This window comes from Ochotona princeps, chromosome 1, assembly GCF_030435755.1.
Source record: "Ochotona princeps isolate mOchPri1 chromosome 1, mOchPri1.hap1, whole genome shotgun sequence".
NCBI classification, from domain to species: Eukaryota; Metazoa; Chordata; class Mammalia; order Lagomorpha; family Ochotonidae; genus Ochotona; species Ochotona princeps.
Genome location: NC_080832.1, coordinates 16162667 through 16179975, shown reverse-complemented (window position 1 = coordinate 16179975; position 17309 = coordinate 16162667). Strand labels below are relative to the sequence as shown.

The following is a 17309-nucleotide window of genomic DNA, read 5'->3' as shown; positions in this document are numbered from 1 at the left end:
AAAGTTTGCACGTATCTGCCACAGTAAAGGATCCCACCATCTGGTAGCACCCGACAGTAAGAGCTGGAATGGGTATGGAGCAGTCGGGCAAGGCCACTATTCTGTCAGGGCAGGAAGTAGGCCAAGTCAGGTTGGGCCAAAGAATCACCGGTGTGCATGAGATCTGCCGCTGATAGGAGACCTCATAGAGGAGCTTGGGGAACTGCTCTGTCAGGACACAGTCCCTGCAGGTCAGCACAAGAACCAAGGCTGGGAGCAGCCCAGACCAAGCCAGGGTACAGTACCCACTGGCGTGTGTGGGTCCTATGTGGGGACAGGCCAGGTTGGCTCAGTTCATAACACCCACTGGCATATGTGAGAAGCAGGACGGGGTAGAGGACAGACCAAGTTGGGGCACAACAGCAGCAAGTTCACATTAGGGTCACGACTTGGACCTGGCTGGACTGGGCAAGGCTGCAGCACCCACCAGCATGAGCTGGGAGTGGGGACATGGGACAGGCCAGGCTGAGTCCGGCTGCAGCATCCCTAGTGGATGCCGAGGTGAAGCGAGCCATGCCAGTCTGGGCCACAGCATCTACCAGCACACGCAAGACCCAGATGGGAGGTGAACCTGGAAGAGGAGCTGCAGTGGCTTCCTTGCTGGGCCACTGCTCCTGATGTGGCGGGGCTGCTGGGAGCTGCCCTCTACCCTTCCTCCCCGCTTTCTCCAATACAGTAAGAAAAAAGAAAATTTGGAAACAATTGTCTCATCCACTTTCCCCCATTCCTTGACCCTCCCAACCCTAATTGGTGGTTCACATGGGCGTGCATTGCTCTCAACTATGTAAACATCATCAAATGAATTTGTCATTATAAGAAAAAGAATCCCATCATCTACTTTCATCACTGTTGCTGAAACAAAAGAACATTTTTATTTCAAAAAGAAAGCAGAATATAAAAGAATGAAGAAAGAAAGAGGGGAAGAAGAGAGGAAGGAAAGAAGGAAAAAGATGTGAGAATAGTTGATTGCTGAGTTGTTAATAACCCTTATTGTAATTTACTGGGTTGGGGAATGTTTTTCAGGAGGAAAAGTCAAAGTAATGTGTGTTGGAAAGTGAACCAGCACTTTCAAATCCAGTAGCGTCAGTGTGACTGTACCATCAGTGTGACTGTACCATCAGTGTGACTGTACCATCAGTGTGACTGTACCATTCCTTATTAGATTTCCGATACTAAGAAAGGTCGTTAATTTGTGTTTGAACTTTGTCAGATGAGTTGTATTTGATCTTTAGACAAAAATTCTGAACTTCTGAGCCATTTAATGTTCTTTGATTTTTTTTTTCAACTTGCTTCTTAAAACTAGTAAGCAGTGCCAAGGCACTGTTGCATTTCTCTTTTTTCTGTGTCATAACTGTCAGAACAAGTAGAAGAAAAGGGTGGGGGAAAAGCTTTCATCTCAAGTTTCTAACAAGAAGGTGCAGGTGCTCCCTGACGCAACACCGTTTGACAAAACCACTGCTGATCTTCTGTCCTCCTCCAAGAAAATACTGGATCATTGATAACCTCTCTGCTATTTCAACAGTATCAGAGGATTGAATGAAAAGTTGTTACTTGCCTTGATTTTAGAATATTACAGATTTGTTTTTTAAATTGTGATACCTACCTACAGAAAGCAGAGGAGTTGACTCCGGCTGTTAAAGGGGAGAGCTGTAAAGTTCCATTGAGGAAAACGATACGTTCAAGATGAAAAGGATACCTTGTGGTCTGGAGCATTTAGGTGGAGGACAAGCAGGCTACAGATGCCCCAGCCTTGCTGGAAATGCAGTCACTTTTCCAGCAGCTCTCCCATGAGCTTCACAGAGCTGTCCTCTGTGTGGATCTCCAGCTCAGGGAATGAGAATGATTTAAATGCAGCCTGCATAAACCCCAATATTATTGGTGTAAAACCCACCTCTAAGATCAGCCACTTCTTCCCCAAGAGGAAAACATGTGTCATGATCTGAGCACCTTTTTTGCAGGCCTTCATGCCTCTTGTTGGCTGAGGAACACAGCATTTTTTCTCATCAGTTTAAGAATTGTGGGAGATGACTGATTTTGAGAGCAGTTGCTGTGTTGAACTTTTCTTCATCGTGTTTTTTGTCCATATGTTGACACTGTTATTGAAACTATGCATTAGAGCTTGTCTCAGGTATGTGATGTGTTTTCAACACTTGCCTCCATGGTTTCACATAGTTTAACAGTTTTAAAATAAATCTGAAGAAGAGGCAAATTTATATGCACAGCATGAAAGAGGACAGTATCTAAAGTTGTAAAATTAATTTCATTTTAGATTTGCAGGCATTTAAACTAAAATGAAAAAATGATCTAATGTCAATTTTCTTTAATCATCTTTAAGTCCATACAATAATACATTAGACTTTAAGCACTTCTTATAAGAAAACAGTAGATAACCTTTGAATGTCCACTAATCCATGTTGAGAAAGTGTTCTCTTTGCTGAGACAGCGTTATTTCCAACAGGGAAGTCACCGATTCATGTAGTCCCAGTTTTATTGAACACTTGAGCCAGGCACACATTCTGTTGTGTATAGGAATGCGTCAGTGAGTAAAACCTGGATCCTGCAGTCCTGGATTTCCCATGCCTGCAGAGATACATTTCATTTGAACAACCTTTTCACTCACTGAAGTGCACTACTCAGAGTATGCACATAGTAAGACGAAGCATGCCATTTGAGGACTTTTTGTTGAATTAAGGAGGACTTCTGTTCAGTACATAGAAAACGATCAAATGGGAGTAAGGTGAGGGCTTAGAAATCTTCTTGGGAAGACTGACCTCATCAGCTAGGTTAGTGCTGCCTTGGCATCGAATGCCGGTGTCTGGTCAGCTGTTGTCTCTGCCTGTCAGGGTTATCAGTCTTGTAAAGGGCTCAAGTGCCACCTTTTCTTTTCTTTTTTTTTTTAATTATTTATTATTTAACTTCATTAATTACATTGTATTATGTGACACAGTTTCATAGATACTTGGGTTCTCCCCACCCCTCCCCAAACCCTCCCACCATGGTGGATTCCTCCACCTGGTTGCATAACCACAGCTCAAGTTCAGTTGAGATTCCCCCATTGCAAGCGTATACCAAACATAGAGTCCAACATCTTACTGTCCAGTCAAGTTCAACGGCTTCTTAGGTATACCCTCTCTGGTCTGAAGACAGAGCCAGCAGAGTATCATCCCAGTCAATTGAAAGCTCCAACATACCATCAGCAAAAATTTACATCATTATGGAATTAATTGACATAGTAATGAGTAACCAATATGTTAAAGATAAATGCGAGTTCCCAGCCACCTTCTGTGACCCCCTCACCTATACTTCAATTTTAGTTTATACACAACATATAACATTCAAAACATAACATGTTATACATAACATCATATCATCTTAAATTAAGGCAAACATGTGGTATTTAACCTTTTGGGATTGGCTCATTTCCCTTAGCATTATGGTTTCCAGTTTGGCCCATTTGAAGTGCCACCTTTTCCAAGTGTCGGTGTGTAGAGCCCAAATTTAGCTCCAGCAGCAAAAGGGTCAATAGGATGCCTACAGGCAGAAGACCTTGCTTCCTGCTTCCCATATCCTATTAAAAAAACCCAGCTTGTGCAGCTCGGCGCGACTCCCTGCTCGAAGGAACAGGAGCGCCCACGAGCCCGTGTGAAATAAACCTTGCCTCATGCGTAATTGCATCTCTTGGTCTCCTGTCTCGTGTCTGCCGGAGGGCTCTGTTCATCCAGGGGCGAGGGGCCCCTGGCCACTGCCCACTCGGGTTTAACAGGTGCTGTAAAGTGAGCACTTTGTGTTTACTGTCTCAAGGACACCCCCACAATAATGTTCAGCTGGCGTGTTCTATGGAGGATCTTCAATGCTGTTCAGGATAACGCTAGGTGGATTTATTTCTAAGTCCTGAGAATTGACATTTCTGTCAAAATACGGGAGTGTCTGGGGTAGGAAGTTCAGAGCCATCAGCTTTCTTTGGAAAATATTTTTCCATTTCAATTTTATGGCTGTGTTTAAAAAAGGATGTTAAGAGCTTTGGTTAGTTGATAGATGGGTCTGTGTTTTTCTTTCATGATGGCACACAGTTCTTTTCATCAAAGACTAAAAGAAACCACCCTTTGTGTTGTCTGACCAGCAGCTTTACTGACATGAGCAGTCTTTACATCCAGGACTGGGATGTGGGGATTGGAAGCAGAGTTCCGGGCGGTCTCATTTGCTTTCTCATTGAAATGATCAGAGTTCAGATGCTTTGAGGAAAAGGAGGGTGTATGCAGTACTCTCCACTGTGCAGTTGCTCTGTGCTGATAGGCCCATGCCAGCAGCCAGCACCAATTTAACGTGTATGGAAATTATTTATTCTGAGTCATGAGTTACTTTTCTTAGCTATAGTTGTTATTGAGACTGTAATGTCTTGGCAGCCTTTCATCATTTTTTTCCCTCCTTCTGTCTGGCTCATGTTAGTGTGTATTCACTCCATCTCACGAAAAAACCCAAACAAATCTGAGTTCCATAGGACCTACTTGGCAGCTGGCAATATTTGAAACTGTCGCATAATTTCTTTATTGAAATTCATGGTAAATATGCTTGATCTGGAACTTCAGCTGCTATTCAGGTGCTGTCACACTCAAGCTGAGTCACCCTGGGCAGAGTTGCCCTGCTTGTCTGAGCACTGGATTCTTGGTACAGGGATGACACAGAGGACATTACAGAGTCTTTAAGTTCCCTGGAGCGCTGAAAGAACTGAGATATTTTGGACTTGATGAACATCTTCTCATTATTCCCAGAGTGTGTCTGCGATTCGGCACTAATTTGGGGACCCCGAAGTGCCTGTAAAGCGATGGACTTTGGGACCGCAAGGAATTCACATGGCAGAAGAGAGAGTCTGGGAGATACATAGGTGACCTCAAGGTGAATGAGGAAGCAGGACACTTGAAGGGCACACAGATGCTCCACAGAGCAAAAAAGACACCTCAATTTGGGGCATTGAGTTACAATGCTAAGTAGAAGGAATCAGTAGTTTCCTTTAGAAATAGTAAGGGCCATTGGTATTAAACCTAGTGGGTCAGTGGCCCATGTCCAACAACGAAGAACTAACTCCAACTTCCCGCTACTGTGCACTCTGGGAGGCAGGAGGTGATGACTGGAGTCAGTAGGCCTCTGCCTCTGACACGAGAGACCTGTTTCCTACCTTCAGTCTTGGCCTAGCTCCAGCCATGTCAGGCACTAGGCAGGGAGCCAGCAGACGGAAGCTCGCTCTGTCTATCCTCTCTGTCTCTACCTCTCAAGTAAAATTGAAAAAAAAAAATCAGTGAGAAACCACACGAAGCAGAGTCACCTTCCTCAGATGGCAACGGAAGAGGGTATTGCTTGAAGGAAACAGCAGGGGACAGCTCCTGGGGGACTTGCAGGGATGCTGGGAGCACTACAGGGACAACAGGAAGGCATAGGACCACACAGACCAGGAAACCCTGAAGACGATGGCCCAGGAAGGATGAGCTTACATCTGGGGGCTGTGATGCTGGGTTCTCTGCTGAGAATATGAAAACCAGGCTTTCCCCAGGCACTCAGCCTCACTTCACCCCAAACCTTCTCTGAAAGGATTATCAGGTGGAAAATGGAGAGTACCATATGCCATGGGATTTATCAGTAGAGCCATTGAACAACTGGATTGATTAGCACTTAGTTATGCCCTCAGGTTTAACAATAAAAGGAAACAAATATTTTAGTCTGGCATTTTCCACCTGACCTTACTGGCTCTGTATCCCTTACCTGTGAAGATCACCACCAACTGGCAGTGCTCAGCTCCCCAGCCTTGCGCTCTGTTCATTGCCTTGTTTTACTATGGCTCCATGTGTGTCCGTCCATTCCTGTGGTCAATGTAAGGACTTATTCTAATATCCCACCCTGGACCTGGCACCATTTGCTCTTCCTCACAGCTCACGAAATTCATGCCAGTCTAGCTGTCCACCAATCAGATGTAACCCGGTATTTCACCTGAGAATCCCACCCCCAATCTTCCAGCCCCATCCCCAACTCTGCCCACTTACCAATCATTCTTAGGCAATCACCTGTGACAGTCTTGGGCACAAATCCCCTGGGGCCTGCCCTCAATCCCTCCCAATCCCTGCCCCCACACCTTGGAGGCTCACCTGAGTAACAAAAAGGCCCCCAGGTGTGGCTCTCTCTCTGTTTTCTCCTTCGGGCTCCCTCCTTACCTCCCCACCACCCCATCCTGTTCCTGCCCCACTGGAATAAACCTCCTAAAATACCTCGTTGCATCTGGTGTTTTCGGGTCATGGTAAAGAACCAGGTTGCGGGAATTAGCTGCACATAATAATATCGTAATAATAACATAATAACTAGAACTTTAACTGTTTTAAATAGCTGACAGTCATCAGTGCTTGTGAATGAAAGCCTGCTGTCCTGCTTGACTGCCCTGCCTTAGCTCCCATTTCTTCAATGATCAAGAAAATTTTGTAATGAAGTACAAAATCATAGAAATTATAATTACTCCCCTTGATATTTTGATGGATTTTGAAAAGAAGTCTAGTAAGGTTTAAATTAAAATCAAGGTGGAGACAGATATTGTGGCATAGCAGGTTGAGGCATGACTTGGGGTACCTGCATTCCATATCGAAGTGCATGGGATTGAGTCTCACTTTTGCTTCTGATCCAGCTTCCTGTCGTCTCATACCCTGGGGGCAGCAGCGGTGGCTCAAGTTCCTGGGTCCCAGCCACCCATGTGGGAGAACTGGATTGAATGCTTGGCTCTTGGCTTTGTCCTGATTCAGGCTTGACTGTGGTAGCATTTCGAGAGTGAACTTGCTGGTTAAAGATCTTTCTGTTGTTCTGCTTTAAAATACATTTTAATAATTAACAAAAATTGTTACTCGTATGACTGTAAAGATTTAAAAGAAGAAATCAGAAAAAGGTTGTTTGTTATGAATTAACTGAATACGATTTAAAATGCTGGCAGAAAATCTCTTATGTCATCTTCAAGTAATTCTGATCTGTAAAACCATTTATTTGCACACTTTCCTTTTCTCCTGATTAACATTGAAAGAGGAAAGAAAGACTGGAGGGGAAGAGGGAAAGGGAGACCTTTCATCTGTTGATTCACTCCCCAAATGAAGCCAGGAACCAGGAACTTCATCCAGGTCTCACGGAGACCTACATGGGTAGCAGGGGTCCAAAACTTGCTTCCCCAGCTTCATTAGCAGGGAGCTAGTGGTGCAGTTGGCACTCAAACTAGTGCCCACGCAGGATGTCAGTGTCACAGGTGGTGACTGTATGTGTCATGCCACAACGATGGCTCAGCTATTGATTTCTTTTATGCTAGAGTTCTAAGCAGCACCACTTCCCATCTGTGAGAAGTAGAACCATGCCTAGAGTTGCAAAGAAGTTCCAGTAAGTTACTAGCTATGTTTGTTTGATTGTTGCTGTTTCCTGTTCTACTGATTTAACTGCTACTTGATAATTAACATTTAAAAGTTTTAAAGGGTTTCTCATTTCCTCCCTGGCTGTGCTTTGTAATTTGCCCAAGGATACTTGTTTGAACTGACGGCACCTTGCTGCTAACATTTCTAGGAAAGACATACACACTCTCTATTGTGCTTCTGTATACAGCTGAACTATTGCTTTGGAATTATTTTGGTTGGTCAACCAGGAACAAATAACAGCCTACAGGAAAGGAGAATGACCGCTCAACATTTTACTGTCCTTAGACAACTGGCATAACAGTAGATTAACCACCAGCCAAATAAACAGATCCAAGGGGCTTTGCAGAGTATTGCTTGACATTCTCACAATAATCTCGGGATGTTTCAAGCCTGTCATTAGGGTGTAGAAACTGCTGATGGACTAGTGAAGATTTACTTTAATTGCTTTCCAGGAAGAAATAAGTTAAACCTCAACTAACTTGCTATGGAGGCAACAAGGACCTTCGCAGTCCACCTCTTCTGTCCTCCCTGCCACACATACACAAACCCCTGTTGGGTGTGACTGTCTTAGCCAACCACAATTTGATTTCAGACAGGACTGTTTGAGAGAGATTATTACAGAACCTGTGGTTTTTAGCTCCTCATGTTTCCAATGAAATGTTGTGAATGATCCACAGCCCGTGATAACCGCGGTTAGGGGCGGCTGGCCTGCTTTGCTAAGGAGAATGGGGTGTAACCTTCTGGAAGGGAATGAAGTGCTGAGCAGCCCAAGGAAGCCCGGGGCACACTGTCCCATCCACCCATGCCTGCATCTGTGATTTTCCAAGCAAAGTGAGAATATTAAACCCTAATCATCTTCATTTTACTAAAAGTTCTGGACACACCATTTGATATGTTTAAAAAACGTCTGGCTAGTTCCTCAGTGGGCATGTGCTTGCACTTAGCCTTAATTCCTACCCTGGGAGACAACGACTACAGCATGGCTCTCAACTGTATATTTTCGGAGGTTTCTTATAACAGGAGTGGTCTGTGGCCATCCTTGTGACTGGCACTTAGCGCGTTTACAAACCACTCTGTCACAGTGATGACATACCCTGTGTGGTTGTGGAAACTAAATAAGACACAGGAAAGAGATATTTAATCAAGAACACACCTATATAATTATTGCCAGAAATGACATTTTGCAATCCTAAATTTGAGTGTGGGCTAGGCACCCAAAGACTCCTGTAGATAAACAAATAACCTTTCCCAGCTTACAGTGTTAGGGAAGCAATGTCGATTAGGTGTCTTGTTTGGCTCCAATGTTTTGGAAATGTTTTGGCTGATCACAAAAGAAAAAAAAAATGGAACAGAAGTTGAGTGAGATAGGTGCTCGAATACAAAAAGTTACATTCCCTTCTGAATGATTCAGTTTGCCTTTATGTCAGACAGCAAAGACAGCCAGGTCCTACCGACATCACTCATTCCTTGCAAGGGGGTCTTCTGGCCAACGGAAAAGATATTGGCCTTTGCTGTGAAATTGCTGTAATTTAAAGATATTGATCTCTTTAAATCTTGAAGAGAAAATTGTCTTTCTAAAAGGATCAATTTTTGAAATGATGGTGGTTTAGTTGATGCCATGATAGTTTGAAATAAAGGGCTCCCCTTCCTCCATGATTCTTCTCTGAGACAAGTCTTTGCATTTGCCTGTAGCTGTGTCCTTCAGGAGGGAACTCTATTTCTAGCCTCTGCTGCTATGTTACACTTTGTCCTGCAATAGATGCTTTTATGAGGGTTATCCTGTTTAAGCATTAAGATGCCTTTCTTAGACATTTTGTATGTAATAAGTGAAGGAATTTTCAGATGGTTACATGTCAAGTAGGTAGCTGAATCTGAATTCCTGAACCAACTCTGGCCACCTGAATTCAGGTCGTCTTCCCTAAAACCTCTCTCTCCATGTTCCAGTTCAAGTGGCCCTAACCAGTTCAAATCCATCTGTGATTTTATTAGGTTTCCAATTGAGCTGAAAGTAACCAAACTTTCAGTGTAATCCAGATACTCATGGTTCGGTTTTGCAGGTTGCTGTTTCTTTCATTTCAGACCATAGCATGGATGTTTCCCACATGGTTTGGAATCAAACACTTGAAAAATTGATCCATTTCGGGTAGTTCAAATTCCATAACTGCAGCTTAATTTTGAGGGTGAAGATCACCTTGGGAAGAAAAATGGACAGGAATGGCTCATCCCTATACTTTGGTCTACCCAGTGCAGTCTTATGTTAGAGGCGTTTGTGATATTATTTTCTGTGTGCAGCTTTCTCTGACTCACTTTGTCATTGGGGCAGAATTGTTTTTTAAATCTATGTTTGTTTCAGCACTTTATATTGATTTCTATGTTGATTTTATCCTATTAAGATTTATCTATTTATTTAAATCAGAATGGCAGATCAAACTTACAAACAGAAGGAAAGACAGAAAGATCTTCCACCCTGATTCGTTCCTCAAGTGGGCATAGCAGCTAGGGCTCAGCCAATCCGAAGCCAGGAGCTTCTTCCGGGTCTCCCATGTGGATGAGGCACCACAAGCTGGGAGTTGGATGGAAAGTGGAGCAGCCATGATGCAAACTGGCTTCCACCTGGGATCCTGGCACTTGCAAGGTGAGGATTTAACAATTGAGCTATTATGCCGGGCCCTCTATGTTGATAGTGACTTTGAGATAGTAACTTTCACTTACTGGGCAGTGTACCACACACCCAGCAGAATTCTCTTAAAAATTCTGTCTCTTTTATAATTCTCAGAGCAACTCTGGAATATAGGTACTATTGTTGTATGTTACCGGTGAGGAAAGAGGGGCCCAGGGAGTTACGTAATTTCTGCAGTTACACAATTAATAAATTTAAGAAATACACTAGAAATGCAGATCTAACTGATTCCTAAAGCCCATCCTGTTAGATTATTCTTTTGTAAAAATTAAGGTCAAAAGTATAATCGTGAAGTATACATTATCTTGTGTTTAGTTGATACATTTTGATAAATAACACATATCTATTTAACCGTTGACCCAATCAAGATAGAGAACATTTCTTCTGCCCCAAACTTCCTTCATGCCCCTCCCTTCCAGCCACAGCCTCTCAGAATTAGGGCTACCCATTCTTGAACTTCATGGAATCTAAGCTCCTGAGCCTGTATCACACTCCAGAGAGGTCTCGCATGACTCTCGCTGCCCATCACACTGCTGAGCCTGCTGGTGAGCTGAAGGTGGCATTGGATGCCGAGATCAAAGAGCAGGCTTTCATTCCAGAGATAGTCAGTGACCTGGGGACCTGTTCTGCTTGGGTCTATTGTGAATGAGATTGCTGAAACCTTCTCCTGTAAGGGTCTTTTTGAGGACATGTGTCTTCATTCCTCTTGGACAGATGACTAAGTATACAATTGCTGAGTCATAAGGTAGAAACATATTTAGCTTTATTAGAAAAGTATTAGTTTTCCATAGGGTCTGTACAATTTTATACATTTTATACACTGGCAATGCATGGGCGTTCTAGTTCCACTCCAGTTTAGTGGTTTTGGTCTTTTAAGGTTTTGGATTGATTTTATTTATTTTCTTAATTGTTTATTTGGATGGCAGAGTGACAAGAAGAGATAGGAAGATGGAGCTCTTCAATCCACTGATTTGCTACTCAAATGGTCTCAACAGCCAGGGCTGAAGCCATCAGGCTGGAACTCCAGCTTGGTCTCCCATGGCACTGGCAGGAACCCATAGACTTAGGGCATCTTCTGTTGCTTTTCCAGGCATATCAGAGGGAAACTGGATCAGTGGAAGAGCAGCTGGGACTTGAACTGGAGTGTTGGTATGGGACACTGGCATTGCAAATGGTGACTTAACTTGCTACAATGCTGACCCTTGTGCTGCCTTTCTCACTGTCCTCTTTCTCACTTGATCATGAACCTCTTCTGGGCAGGAAACATATGCCATTCATTTATGTTTACGCTGCACTGGGTGCTGTGCTTCCAATGTGGCTTGTTCCTTGAAGATTCATGCGTTGCAATCCGGTCCTTGTTGTGGTGATGTTGTGTGGTTTAACGTGTAAGAGCTGGGCCTAGTGGGAGTCATTAGTTTTGTGATAGGGGTGTGCTGTGGAAGGGGATTGTGGGAGCCCAGTCTTTCTCTCTGGCTTCCTGTTTCATTATAAGATCTCCAGTTCTCTAGGGGGTAGTCACCTTTCAAAAGCAAGATAGCAGTGCTGGGGTTTTATGCCTGTGTCCCACATAAAAGTGCTGGGTTTGATTCTTGTTTCTGGTTGTTGACCCCAGCTTCTTACTGATGCACACCCTGGGAGGCTGTGAGTGATGACTCATGTGCATAGGTTCCTGCCACTCGAATGGGGGAATGGGATGGAATTCCAGGCTCCTGGATCTGTACTGGCCATTGTGGGCCTGTGAGGAGTGAACCAGCAGAGTGGAGGGCTCTCTGCCTTCCTCTCTTTTAAATAAACAGTATTTTTTTTTTCAGCTAAGATGGTTGATTGGCGATTCCCCAGGAAGGGAGGGAGAGAGTGGCCAGCCAGGCACTGGCACTCCCGAGTGAGTTGGGCTTATGTTGCCTAAGAGACAGTTTCTCTGTAGTCCGTCATCAGGCATGGAAAGCCCACACGGATATCAGTGAAACCAAAGGCCCTCAACCTGTCCGCCTCTGAGTGATGGTCTTTCTGGATGATGTTTTAGTCATCTGTCACCATGTCACAATGTGATCTCATGCTTGGCCACTGCACATGTCTCATCCTGTGGCCCTACAGGCCAGGAGGCCCCTGTATTGCAGGGCTGTGATTACTGTTGCAGTGGGCTGTTGCTGAGTCGTTTATTCATGTGGGGGTAGGCAGGCTTCAGATTCACTGAGAGCCTCAGTTTCTGGTTGGGGTTGAACCAGAGATCAGCCACAGTTCCGTGATACCATATATTTGTGCAATTTACCTGTTGCTCTGGCTACCATTTTTAGGCCTGACGGAAGTTGTTTGGTGCCCTGTCATACCCTGGATCCAGGGAGATGTACTCTCCCTGTGTAGTTGTTTGTAGGGTGACCCACTTGTTCCTTATACAAAGACAAGAGTACCAGGAGGAGAGAAATAGAGGGTATCTTGGAGTCTGTGCCACAGATGCACACTGAAATGCCTTTTGCAAAGTGGGAAATACAAAACCTGTGAGTATACTAGCTGTTTTGACCCAAGGAGGGCATTCAGTTTTTTTTCCCCCAAATGAATAGTTTCAGAGGCTCCAACTTTAGCCCAACACAGAGACACTGTTCTTGGTAAATTATCTGCAGTTAATGTCCATGGGTACAGAAGATTGATAGGAAAGCATGAAGGGATTTCTGGGCAAATGCTTCTCAGTGGGTTCATTCAGTGTCCATGAATCGAGTCTTTTCTATAATCTGCTGCTGGACAGAGGCTTTGCTTTGAATTTGCCATGCACTAAAGGAGTTGAGGGTTAGCAGAGTGAGTGACCCCCTGTAACCCAAGTGTAGGAGGCCAAAATGCTCTGGCAATGAACTGGCTTATCTGGAATGGGGTGCTTGGCAGTGACCAGACACTGAGAAGTCCTAAGGGGCATCTGCAGTGCAGCTGTTGTGCCCTTTGGGAGGATCTTTTGACCTAAAGTAAATCACAAGTGGGAAGGACAGCACGGGGTATTGTACCTCTCAGCCATGTTGGAGTTTCAGCCGCGGCTCTAGCGACTTCCAACAGATACTTAGTTATTCCTCTTGCCATCTATCATTCCCGTTGTAGACCCTATGTATTGCAAACAACAACAAAATGCCTCTTTGGATGGAGTCTTATTCTGATTCACAGAATAAAAAACACCTTTATTTTATACCAAGCCCTATTCTATCTGGTATTTGTATTCCTCATATATACTGTGGTGCTACAAAACACTCATGGAAGAATGGAACCTACTGACAATGCCATTTTCCTTGAAGTTTTTAAAGAATTCTAGTGTATGCACACACACACACACACACACACACACACACTGTAAAAAGTTTGGGAAAATGCAGTTAAAGCGTAAGCTTAGGGGTTGCCGTTTGACCTGGCTGTTCAGCTGCAGATGCGGGGAGGTGGCAATGATTTTGTGGAGTGGGTGAATTCCACCCCAACTCTACAGCTGTTACGAGCGCTTGGAGAGAGAACCAGTTGATGGTAACAATTCTTTCTTCAATACATAAAACAAAATTGTTAAAGATAAGTTTATTTTGATACCAAAGAACCTTTTAAATCTGACCAGAGTTTTTACAAGAAGAATTTTCTATAGGTCCCGGTGTGATGGCGCAGTGGCTAAAGTCCTCGTCTTGCATCTGCTGGGAGCCCATGTGGGTGCTGGTTTGTGTCCTGGCTACTCCACTTCGATTCAGCTCCCTTCCTGTGGCCTGGGAAAGTAGTAGGGGATAGCTCAAAGCCTTGGGACCCTGCACCTGCATGGGAGACTCAGAAGAAGCTCCTGGCTCCTGGCTTCCATTCTCTCAGCTCCAGTTGTTGCAGCCACTTGGGGAGTGAACCAACAGATGAAGATTTTTCTCTCTTTCTCTCCCTCTCTCTCTCACATCTGTCTTTACAGCGAAAACAAATTAGGAAAAAAAGAATTTTCTACAAACACTGTGGAAGACCCCACATGAGTATACGTTAGAGTATATGGAGGAACACACACACAAACACACTCACAGATATTCTTATCATGCCGATTCTATCTAATTGATGCTCATTCCAGATTTATGTGAGAGGAGTATTTTTCCTTTTAGAAGATGGTGCTTTACTAAGCCCTCGGATGCAAGTGTTGCTGCCGTACAGGGACAGTTAAAGGAGGGACAATGGTGCTTAGCAGCTGGCCAGAGCCTTATAACCACCACAATGGAACCTGCTTTTGAACACGTGCAGCCTGCCCCAGAATTTCTGCCCTTAACTCTGGTGCTACACCCAGGCTTGAGGAATTTGCTCTCTGTACACCTGTGGGCCATAGCCATGCCCCTGACACTAGAGAAACAGAATCAGTAGAGTCCAAGGCAGGCCTGAGCATTCTGTCTCACGGGAAAAAAGAAAAAAGTGAGCCAGAACAGCACACTCCCTCCAGCCTGGCCAAGCATGGGGGTTAGAAAACAGATCTAAGAAAGATCAGGCCTCACTACTGTAAAGAAAATAAATGATCAGGGCTGATGGACTCATTCTGAAGGGGATACAAATGCTCCCCAAGTGGGATAGAAACCAGCCTGCAAGTTAGGATTGGATGCAGTTCTCGGAAGGGGATCCATTGGGCATCTTGATGTGTAGCTTCGGTGTGTCTGGACTCAATGAGAAGCTAACAGAGGGGAGCTGAGGGAAACAGCATCAGCTGGTTGGGGTAATGGATTCTCGCCCCACACCTGTGTCCGCCATGATTCCCATCATCTCACTTGCAGGGGGCCTTCAACAGAGCTTTGCTCAGAAGCCGGGGAGGGCTTCCCCACTGGTTGTCTCCACAGTCCCTGTAGGCGACATGGGGAGCTCTGAGGCTCGGGCCTGGAGAACAGCCACTAGCTCCTCTTTTGCCTTTGACACTCCCCATGTAAGAATGGCCTTCTAGTGGCCTGCATGTCATTTTTGACTTACCCTTGTGAAACTTACAGCTTCTGCTGCCCTTGGGTGGAAACCTGATGGGAAGATGCGGGAGAGCAGAGGAAGGCTCAGCAGCGTGTGGACTGGGATCATTGCTTCTCCTGGACCTCTGGACCACAACCGCTCTTGTTGCTGAGATTTGGCAACACTTGTCCCTGGCCTGTGACCTGAGGGACAGTCCTGTCAGCTGCCCCTTTGGATGGCCCTGGCTTATTTTTACTTTGAAAAGAAAATTCTGTGTGTGTGTTATTCACAGATTTTGTATATGCATTCTAATAGTTTTTACTGATAAAGAAGTAAAAACTATTTTTTCTTTCATTTTAAAAATGATTTTTTTTATGGGGCTGGCACTGTGGCATAGCTTCTGCCTGTGGTGCTAACGTCTCATGTGGGTACCTGTTTGTGTCCTGGCTGCTCCACTTCTGACCCAGCTCTCTACTTGTGACCTGGAAAAGCAGCAGAGGATGGCCCAAGATCTGGGGCCCTGCACCCATGTGGCACTGAATGCCCCACATAGCATTGGATTGGCTAAGCTCTTACCATTGCAGCCATTGGGGAATAAACCTGCAAATACAAGATCTCTCCATCTCTGTCTCCCTGTCTCTTCCCTTCTCTGTCAGGAAGGCTGTTGGTGAACTTGGCCACTCGGCAAGGTGTCCCATGGGCAGTAAGCGCTGACCCAAATCATCATGTAGTTGGGAGAAATGAGCATGCTGTGACTGGGCTTTATTGGCTTGAGGAGATGGCTGGGAGTAAAACGATCAGATCATTTGAATTGGTTCAGCTTCTGCTGAACTCGTTTTGTTGTACGTGGGGTGAGCAGCGATGTACTCTCACACTGAGAGGCAGCACGTGGTGAAGCTAGTAGCTGGTGCTCTCCAGTCTCAGTGGGGCTTCCTGCCCCAGGAGCTGTCCCTGAGAGGACCATGTGGGCCAGACACACGCTGCAGGCTGTCCTGGGAAGATGGCTGGGGATTGGTTTAATTAGCAGCAGGCAAAGTCAGGCCTCCTAACTACCAGGTTGTGTCTCACCAGAGGCAGTGTTTTGACAGTACACGGGGTTATGGATCAGTGAAGAAGGCCAGTGTGGTCATCCACACAGTGCTCAAAGCAAGGCGCAGTGCAGAATATTTTCTAAATATTTTAGACAGGGACAAAAACCACTGACTTTTCCTTTGGGGAAAAGTGACAGTCCATGTAAATAGATCGATTGCACTTGACTCAATTAAAAACACATGTTGTGTTTAGCTGACCACTAATCTCTTATTTACCTTCCTGCTGTCAATATCTGCACTGTGTTTCTGGGATCTGGATGTATGATGTGTGTGTAAACTGACAGGACAGGAAGAGAGCCCAGCCTTGTTCAGGTTAAATGGAGGCGCCTGTTCTCGAATTCAAGGATTTTCGATCTGGAGCTTTTCCTGGACCATAGATACTTATGTGTCACTATGTCAGCCAAATCCATTTTCAATTCATCCGTAAATATGAGGAGATGGAATGATCAGAGCTTTGGAGCGTGAGAAATTGCTTTGATCATATGCAGGATAGGAGCTGCCTGCCTGTTCCCATGGCCTGCAGTGAGCTTCCATCTCTACAACCTTAGTTCCACTTTGTCTATTTCATGGAAGTCCCAGCAGCAGCATCTTGCCCAGGAATCCTTTGCTGACCTCTCCAAGGCCCCATGGGTTATTCCTGCTCTAGGCTCTCCCACCTCTTGCTACACGCGCTTGCTCACAGTCGCCGCCTCACCTGTCTCCAAGCCCGCAGAGGCTGCATGGTCTGGGTGGCTGAGCCACACCCTCTCGTTTTGGCTGGGAAACGCAGCACTGAGGATGGTGCCTGCCAAGCAGCCTGCACCAGTGTCTGTGCAATGACTGAGCAGGTCTCTCTTCTCTCAGATGTCTGTTCTGTGCTACAAGTTGCTGCGCTTCCTGTCCCCAACCTCACTTCCCTACCCTTTGAGTCCCAGAAACGTTGGTGTGATGTTGAAGAAGATGATCATGCTGCTAAAACACGAATGCAATGTTTGCTTCAAGTATCAGGCTTCTTTACTCCCTAACAGATAGCACATGTGATTAAGTCTGATAGCTTGTGGCACACAACCAATTGAAAAGTAAGCAGAAACTGTTTGTAAAGGAAAAAGCCCATGATCTCCAAGGTAAAGTTACTGCAGGGCCAAGCACAATGGCTTATAATTGGCTAATGCTCCCTCTTCAAGTGCCGAGATC

The 17309-nt window shown here is 45.0% G+C and overlaps 1 protein-coding gene across 1 annotated transcript in view; it reads left to right on the top strand.

The window, feature by feature from the left end:
- The window catches only part of UST (uronyl 2-sulfotransferase), a 297060-nt gene that overhangs the window by 78042 nt on the left and 201709 nt on the right, over positions 1-17309 (top strand). The gene's annotated exons all lie outside the window — the stretch shown is intronic.